We start from the raw sequence: 8,134 nt of genomic DNA on the forward strand, positions 1-8,134 counted from the left end.
TGAAGATTTCATTACTTGGCACATGACAAATTCAAATAACTTCACAGTGAAATCTGCTTACTATGTTCAATGGAATCATATGCATGGGCATAAATTAGATCGGGCCGCAAATCAGAGCTCTTCCTCACATAACCCGGTGTGGGAAATTTTGTGGAAACTAAAAGTCCCAAGCAAAGTTAAAATTAACATATGGAGGGCTCTTCATGGTACTATACCTGGTATGTCTATACTTGCAAATAAGCACATTCCTGTATCGGGGCAGTGCCCAGTTTGTGCGTAGGGTGCAGAAGACGTGAAGCACCTTATTTTTACGTGTAATCGTGTGAGAGATGTATGGGAAGCCCTTGGTCTAAAGGAAATAATACATGAGGTAAGTGTGGTGGACAGGTCTGGATCCGCTATTCTAGAAGAAATTCTTCGAAATGATTTTCGTAAACCTCCAGTCCTAGGATCACTGGGCTTGAAGGAGACAGTTAATGTGGCAGCATGGTATATCTGGTGGCAAAGGAGACAGTATTGCAAGGGTGAACATGTTGCTTCGCCATCAAGAACATCCTTTGCGATCTTCGGTTTGGCCTTGAATTATGGTGGAGCTGAATCGGGATCGGAGCCACGAGTTGTGGGCTGGGAAAAACCTGTACCAAGTTGCTACAAACTTAATGTTGATGCTTGCTTTTTTCCTAATAATGGTACAGGTTCAGTTGCTGCAGTACTTAGAGATCACAAAGGAAGAGCTGTCGCTGGTAAAACTTGGATTGGAGATAATTTTCTAAATGCTACGACGGCTGAGGCAAGTGCCCTTTTGAGAAGGCTACAACTGGTTGAGGATCTGGGATGTGCTCCGGTTATAATTGAATCAGATTGCCTAGAATTAGTGCAAGCTTTTAATGGAGAGAGAGAGAGGTTTGGAGCCCTTATTCTGCCATCCTATCTGATTGCTACCCGATGGCACAAAGAATTGGTAATATAGTCGTGCAACATTGTCCAAGAGAAGCAAATGGTGTGGCGCATACTCTGACTAGATACTCGTTTAATTCTAGCACTACTTTTTTCTGGGACGATGATCCTCCTAGTTTTATTTTACCAGCTGTAATGAAAGATGTAACATTCTATTGAACTCGGGCAGCAAGTTTTTTACGCACTCTTTTCCTTACCAGGGTACCTAAGGGGGCTGGAAGGTTTTTAATGAGGCGGCTTGCGTGCTTAATATAGTGTGATCTTCAACAAAAAAAAGCGACACAAAAATTTTAACTGACAATGTAAAGCACCTGTTGGACCCCTATAAATATCCAACATATTTTATCAATAAAGACATCCATTTCACTCAATCTCTGGTTTCTCTCTATGTTATCATGCACGCATCGCTCTAGAGAGAGTAGGCTATAGGAGAGAACAGAGAAAGATGAGAAAGAAAGGATGGCTTTCCTGCCACTGCTAGAGCTTGCTTTTTATTTCGCACGCTTTGTTGCCAGGGAGCATCGCTGCGGCGATTTACACAAAAATAACCCAAAACTGAAAGAAAAGCACAGACTGACCCTCCGGCAAAACTATTTCACGGATCTAACCCTTTTGTGTGGCGCCCCTCCCATGGGCGCCACACATGCCCATGTGGCGCCCTTGGCGCTGGCGCCACACACCCATCCGACGTGGCCCGTCGACGCTGAGCTGGTGACCCCGATCTGACGTGGCAGCACGTGTGGCGCCTTTCCCGCCGGCGCCACACTTTGAAAGTGTGGCGCCCCTGGCAAGGGCGCCACACATCCACTTAAGTTTCGGCCGCGAGCGTGCCCCCAACCCGACCCAGTTCTTTCTCCTCCCTCTGTTCTTCTTCTCTCCTCCAAAGGCGCCCGGTTTTCTCTCTCCCCCTCTCTCCCCCCACCAAATCAACCACCAAATCGTCAGATCTGTCCGTGGAGATCGTTCCCAAGTCGTTGCTTGAGGTAATCTCCTCCGTTTCCCCTCTTTTCATCCATTGATTTTGTGTATTTGCTCCAATCTATATGTGAAACCTTAGATGTGGATTTGGTTGATTTGAGGGTGGAGATGGATTTGGTTGGATGTTAGGGTTGTTGAAGTTGGAGAGATGGTAGTGTGCTAGTTTGTATGGGTAGATTATGTTGATTATGGTAACTAATGAACACATGTGTGTATGTGTTGTTCCCATTATGCTAGGGGGATGGAAAGAATTGTTCATGTTCATCATGTGGAGAAGGATGCTTTCTTGAAGGGAAACATAGAGCCGGACCCGGAAGAGGTTGACTTGGTGTTTGACGTTAGCCCTAGCTTTGCGGAGGTGGTAGCACAAGTTAGTGTTGAGTTGAATTGGAATGAGCCAAATGATGGTGTTGAGCTAGAGGGAAGGCATAATGTGGGGTTTGGAATGCACACCCATTGGAAGATAATGCGTATCAACTCCGAGCAACGTTGGTCCATTTACAAGGAGACGGTGGCCGGGTCACAAGATAAGGCTTTGGAGTTGTTTGCAACCAAGACGGTTGAGGCTCGTATCGAGCTTGACCTTAACCGGCCGTCCTCCCCGTTCGAGAGAGGACTCCTCCACCCATGAGCCAAGAAGAGGCCACCCAATCACCCATTGTCCAATCTCCCATTGCCCAACAACCTCCGTTGGATAATGAGTATGATGAGCATGACGATGGTGATGATGGTTTCGAGATGAATTGCAACAATATCGGTGATTTGGATAAATATTGGACGCAAGAGGAGATGGACCACTCCATTCCTTATTCCCGATGCTATGCGTCGGACTCGGATGATGATGGACCCGAAGAGGAGATTGACGAGGATGGCTTCACGGCTAAGGAAGCCGAAAGAGCCGAGATCTTCAAGAAGGTAACCGGACGGGATATCCGGGTACCATTGTTCCGTGATGTTAGTCTTGCGGATGGAGCCGTGGTTGATGGTGGCAAAAGTTTACTTCTTGGAGCTAGGCCACTATCCAAGAGAGATGTGGATGGTAGGACGGCTATGATCTCTAAAGGGCTAACGTTTGATACATTCTTGGAATTGAAGATATGGTTGAAGGAGTTCTCCATTAAGCATCATCGCCCTTACATCGTTGTTCACTCGGACTTGAAGAAGCGGTACACGCTAAAATGTGTGAATAAAAGGTGCCCATGGGTTGTCCGTGCACGACCTTTCAAAAAAGGGCCCTCTTGGCACATAACAAGTTGTGTAGCCACTCACATGTGCCGGAGGCCGAAGCTTGATGGCAAGGATGCGCAGCCGGACCACCGTCAACTCACATCCGAGTTCATTGCATACAAGCTCTCGGCGGAGATCTCATCACTTCCTATCATGAGCATTAGGTCCGTGCAAGATACGGTCAAATCCCGGTTTGCCTACGACGTCAAGTACGGGAAGGCATGGAAGGCCAAACAAGCCGCATTCAAGATGTTGTACGGTGATTGGGAGGAAGCATACAACCGTATCCCTAGGTTGTTGTTAGCGATGGCCGCAACTAACCCGGGCATGGTGCATGTAGTGGAGCCTTCCGCAACCAAAATGACATTGCATGATGGTAAAAGAGTGAGGGTATTTCACCGTGCATTTTGGTCATTCGAGCAATGCACGAGGGCATTCGAACATTGTAGGCCCGTCATAGCCGTGGATGGTACCTTCTTGACCGGTCAGTACAAGGGCACACTATTGGTAGCAACAGCAAGTGATGCGAGCAACCGTTTCGTACCATTGGCTTTTGCATTGGTAGAGATTGAGAACAATGATAACTGGGAATGGTTTTTCCATATATTGAGGACGAGGGTCAACAATGTGTTGAAGGGTGTCCGTGCATTGCCCGTGACGGCAATCATTCAATACACATTCGAGAAGTTGAATGTCTATTTCCAAAACTACACCGATGAAACGGAGAAGGAAATTGCTAGGAATTGCGAGTTCCCTACAAAGGTTGAAGAGTTCATGGAATTTCAGGCGAGGAAGGCGGACTCCCAAACAGCTACATGCTATGACAATGTTGAATGGGTTTACCAAGTGAATGAGCCGGGAGGCACCACACAAGGTGGTGTCCAACATGGAGGCCGGGCTTTCCGTGTGTCCCTAAAGACATGTGAATGCACATGTAGGAGGCCCTCTTTGCTTCATTTGGCTTGCTCCCACTTGCTCACAGCGGCACGCACTAGACGTGTCGACTACAATAACCCGCTCACCGTTCGGGAGTCCGAGTTCTCAATCGAAGCCACAAAGAGGACATGGGCTCCAAGGTTTTCTCCTTACTTGGATCAATCACAATGGCCGGAGTATCATGGAGTGCAAGTTTGGCCAGATCTGGAATGGAAGGTTGTGAAACGTGGAAGAAGAAAGACAAAGAGGTATCACGGAGATATGGATAGATGGGGTCATTCGGGAAACAAATTATTCCAAGAGGCTCGCGAGCCAACTAATTGTGGATCATGCAATAGTAAGGGCCACAATAAAAGGAAGTGCACATCCGGGAAAAAATCAAAGGGCAATGATGCTAGCACAAGTCAAGCATCAAGTAGCCAACAAGCTTCAAATCAACCTCGAAGCCAACAAACCCCAAGCCAACAAGCTCCAAGCCAACCGCGTCAAACTCCTCCAAGCCAAACGCGTCAACCTCCTCCAAGCCAACAAGCTCCAAGCACACAAGCCCAACGGCAACAAGCTCCAAGCACACAAGCCCAACGGCAACAAGCTCCTACGCAACAAGCTCCAAGGCAACAAGCCTCAAGGCATCAACCACAATGGCGACAACCTCCAAGGCAACAAAGGATTCACGTAGGGCTTAGTAGAGGTGGCCGTCGCGGTACTAGTATGCTACGATACATAGCGGGGCCTTATCCGTATGTGTCTCCAAGTTACTAATTGCATTGTACTTTCTATTTTCATATTCCATGACTAACTTTGGTTTTTCAATTTGGATTACAGCTATGGCAACTCAACCCACCAAGGGGAAGGGAGCATGGGAGGGCAATGAGAAGGAGGAGTCCGTTTGGGAGGAGGCGGTAAGGACGGTGCGGAAGAAGGAGAAGGAAGAACTAGAGAGGAAGAGGCGGGAGGAGATAGCTAAGAAGAAGGAGGAAGATGAGCGTATGCAAAGGGGGTATGAGGAATACCTATTGTTCCACAAGAGGAGGAATGCCAAGCTGAAGGCCGAACGGGACCACGAGGCACGGATAAAATTCCCGAGGAGCTGCCAACTTGAGCAAATTGCTAGGGAGAGGGCCAATAGGATGCACCTAGAGGAGGTGGCTAGGGAGGCTGAACGCATCAAGGAGGAGAGAGCTCAAGCGGAAGCTGCAAAGACGGAGGAGCGCCACCACTTCTTCGATTCGGTCGTTCAGTTGGCTCGTGACTTAAGGGAGAAGGAAGAATTGGCTGAAGAATCTAAGAAGAAGAAGGCAAGGGGGGAGGGAGCCTTTGCCACGCAGTGATGTCCCTTTGGCTATGTTCTTGTTGTCGAACCTTTATGTTGTGTGAACCTTGATCTTCTCGAACCTTCGTGTCGTTGAACCTTATTGTAATTGAAACCTTGATGTCGTCGAACCTTATTTGTCATTTGAACCGTTATGCTGTGTCAATGTGTGGTACATATTCAGTGCAACGTTCTTGTTGTCAAAACTGTTGGAATATGGTAGGATTTTTCATGGTTTTAACACAAGTCAATGTGTGGCGCCCTTCCCACTGGCGCCACACGTGCTAGTGTGGCGCCCGTGGCATCGGCGCCACACATGCCAACTTATATGAACTATTGGGTCGAAAACATCCAGGGGCTCCGGACGATAAGTCCTTAGCCGTTTTGGCGACCCTCTTTGCGTGGCGCTCGTGGCATCGGCGCCACACATGCTAGTGTGGCGCCCGTGGCATCGGCGCCACACAAAGAGCCTCGCCAAAACGGCTAAGTCCCAGACGATTTGTCTTACAGTATGTTTTGGGCAATTAGACATGGATGTGTGGCGCCGATGCCACGGGGGCCACACAGTGCAGTGTGGCGCCAGTGGCAAGGGCGCCACACATTGACTTGTGTTAAAACCATGAAAAATCCTACCATATTCCAACAAAACTGCCATCATGTCAAAAGCTATGTCATACACACATCATATCAACAGCCATTTTGTACACACATCATGGACATAACATCATCATACCTAACATCGTAGCACATAGTTTCATACAATTTAAGATAGCATTCAAACAACACGAAGCAACGAAGATAGAGTTGACAACACTCGACGATCTAAATATCGGTGTCGGAGCCGGATTCGCCGGTGTGGTAGTGCACGCGGCAGGCGGTGTCGTCGAACACCTTGACGAACATATCGCCGTCCCCCTCGTATAGGAAGGCTAGCTGGCAGCCGGGGCTCGAGGTGGAGGTCACGGGTGAACTTGTCCCACCCCGTGTGCAGGTACATCTTGCCCTGCCCGTCGAACAGGACCTCCACGGACCAGCGGCAGAAGTTGCAGCTAGCCTCCCGTAGCTGCAAGTGTGCCGGCTCGACGCCGTCGACGAACTCGGCGAACTTGTCTGGTAGCCGCTTGATGCCGAGTGGGTCGTCGTCGATGCGGAGGAGGAACTCGAAGCAGCGTTCCTCATGCGAAGACGAGGAGGATGCAGGTGACGGTGACCGTGGGGCCCTTGCTGCTTCACTGCGGCGGCCCCTTCCCCGGCCCCGGGGGCGCCCAGGACCGCGGCCTCGACCGCCTCGCCGGCCACCGGGACCGGCCATCCTACATGTTTACATTTTTGAACCATATTACCATGCATTCCACTAACAAATATGAGTTACTCCATCACAAATACTAGGCATACATGTGGGTTCATACACATACATACACATACATACATAGAGTTCATACACATACATGTGAAATTTCATATGTAGGTTTCTACAAATCTATGGTTCAAACACATGCATACATGAGGCTACCACCTCCAACACAAACAATACAATATAGAGTGCACAAAAGAAAAAAAACATGTCTAGGGTTCATGTCCAAATCTAGCCCGATTTATGAAATTAGTGGATGAATGGAGAAGATTCGAAGGAGATTACCTTGACAAATGGATGGGGAACGATCTCCACAGACAGATCTGACGATTTGGTGGTTGATTTGGTGGGGGGGAGAGAGGGGGAGAGAGAAAACCGGGCGCCTTTGGAGGAGAGAAGAAGAACAGAGGGAGGAGAAAGAACTGGGTCGGGCTGGGGGCGCGCGCGGCCGAAACTTAAGTGGATGTGTGGCGCCCTTGCCAGGGGCGCCACACTTTCAAAGTGTGGTGCCGGCGGGAAAGCCGCCACACGTGCTGCCACGTCATATCGGGGTCACCAGCTCAGCGTCGACGGGCCACGTCGGATGGGTGTGTGGCGCCAGCGCCAGGGGCGCCACATGGGCATGTGTGGCGCCCATGAGAGGGGCGCCACACAAAAGGGTTAGATCCGTGAAATAGTTTCGCCGGAGGGTCAGTCTGTGCTTTTCTTTCAGTTTTGGGTTATTTTTGTGTAAATCGCCCATCGCTGCTCTCCTTTTTCTCGCCAGGCCTTCGATCTTGCCGCTCGTCGCCAAAACTACGGCCGAAATTTCGGCCGGTGTCAGCGTCCTGATACGTCCCCGACGTATCCATAATTTCTGTCGTTCCATGCTTGTTTTATGACAATACTTACATGTTTTGCTTGCACTTTATGATGTTTTTATGCGTTTTCCGGAACTAACCTATTAACGAGATGCCACAGTGCCAGTTCCTGTTTTCTGCTGTTTTTGGTTCCAGAAAGGCTGTTCGGGCAATATTCTCGGAATTGGACGAAATCAACGCCAAACCTCCTATTTTTCCCGGAAGGCTCCAGAACACCGAAGAAGAGTCGGAGAGGGGCCAGGGGGCCACCACACCACATGGCGGCGCGGGCCAGGCCTAGGCCGCGCCGGCTTAGGGTGTGGCGCCCCCAGGTGCCCCCCTGCGCCGCCTCTTCGCCTATAAAACCCCTTTCGACCTAAAAACGCAGTACCAATTGACGAAACTCCAGAAAGACTCCAGGGGCGCCGCCACCATCGCGAAACTCCAATTCGGGGGACAGAACTCTGTTCCGGCACCCTACCGGAACGGGGAAGTGCCCCCGGAAGCCATCTCCATCGACGCCACCGCCTC

At 49.7% G+C, this 8,134-nt stretch overlaps 1 long non-coding RNA gene across 1 annotated transcript; it reads right to left on the reverse strand.

Moving 5' to 3' along the window:
• Positions 1-6,047: 6,047 nt before the first annotated feature.
• Positions 6,048-7,586, reverse strand: LOC139838882 (uncharacterized). The gene is made up of 2 exons (XR_011756713.1): positions 7,050-7,586; positions 6,048-6,723 (listed from the first exon to the last, which is right to left on the reverse strand). It is a non-coding gene; the product is annotated as an uncharacterized lncRNA (long non-coding RNA).
• Between the last annotated feature and the right edge of the window lie 548 nt (positions 7,587-8,134).

The sequence above is a fragment of the Lolium perenne genome, chromosome 4 (assembly GCF_019359855.2).
Source record: "Lolium perenne isolate Kyuss_39 chromosome 4, Kyuss_2.0, whole genome shotgun sequence".
Classification (NCBI taxonomy): domain Eukaryota; kingdom Viridiplantae; phylum Streptophyta; class Magnoliopsida; order Poales; family Poaceae; genus Lolium; species Lolium perenne.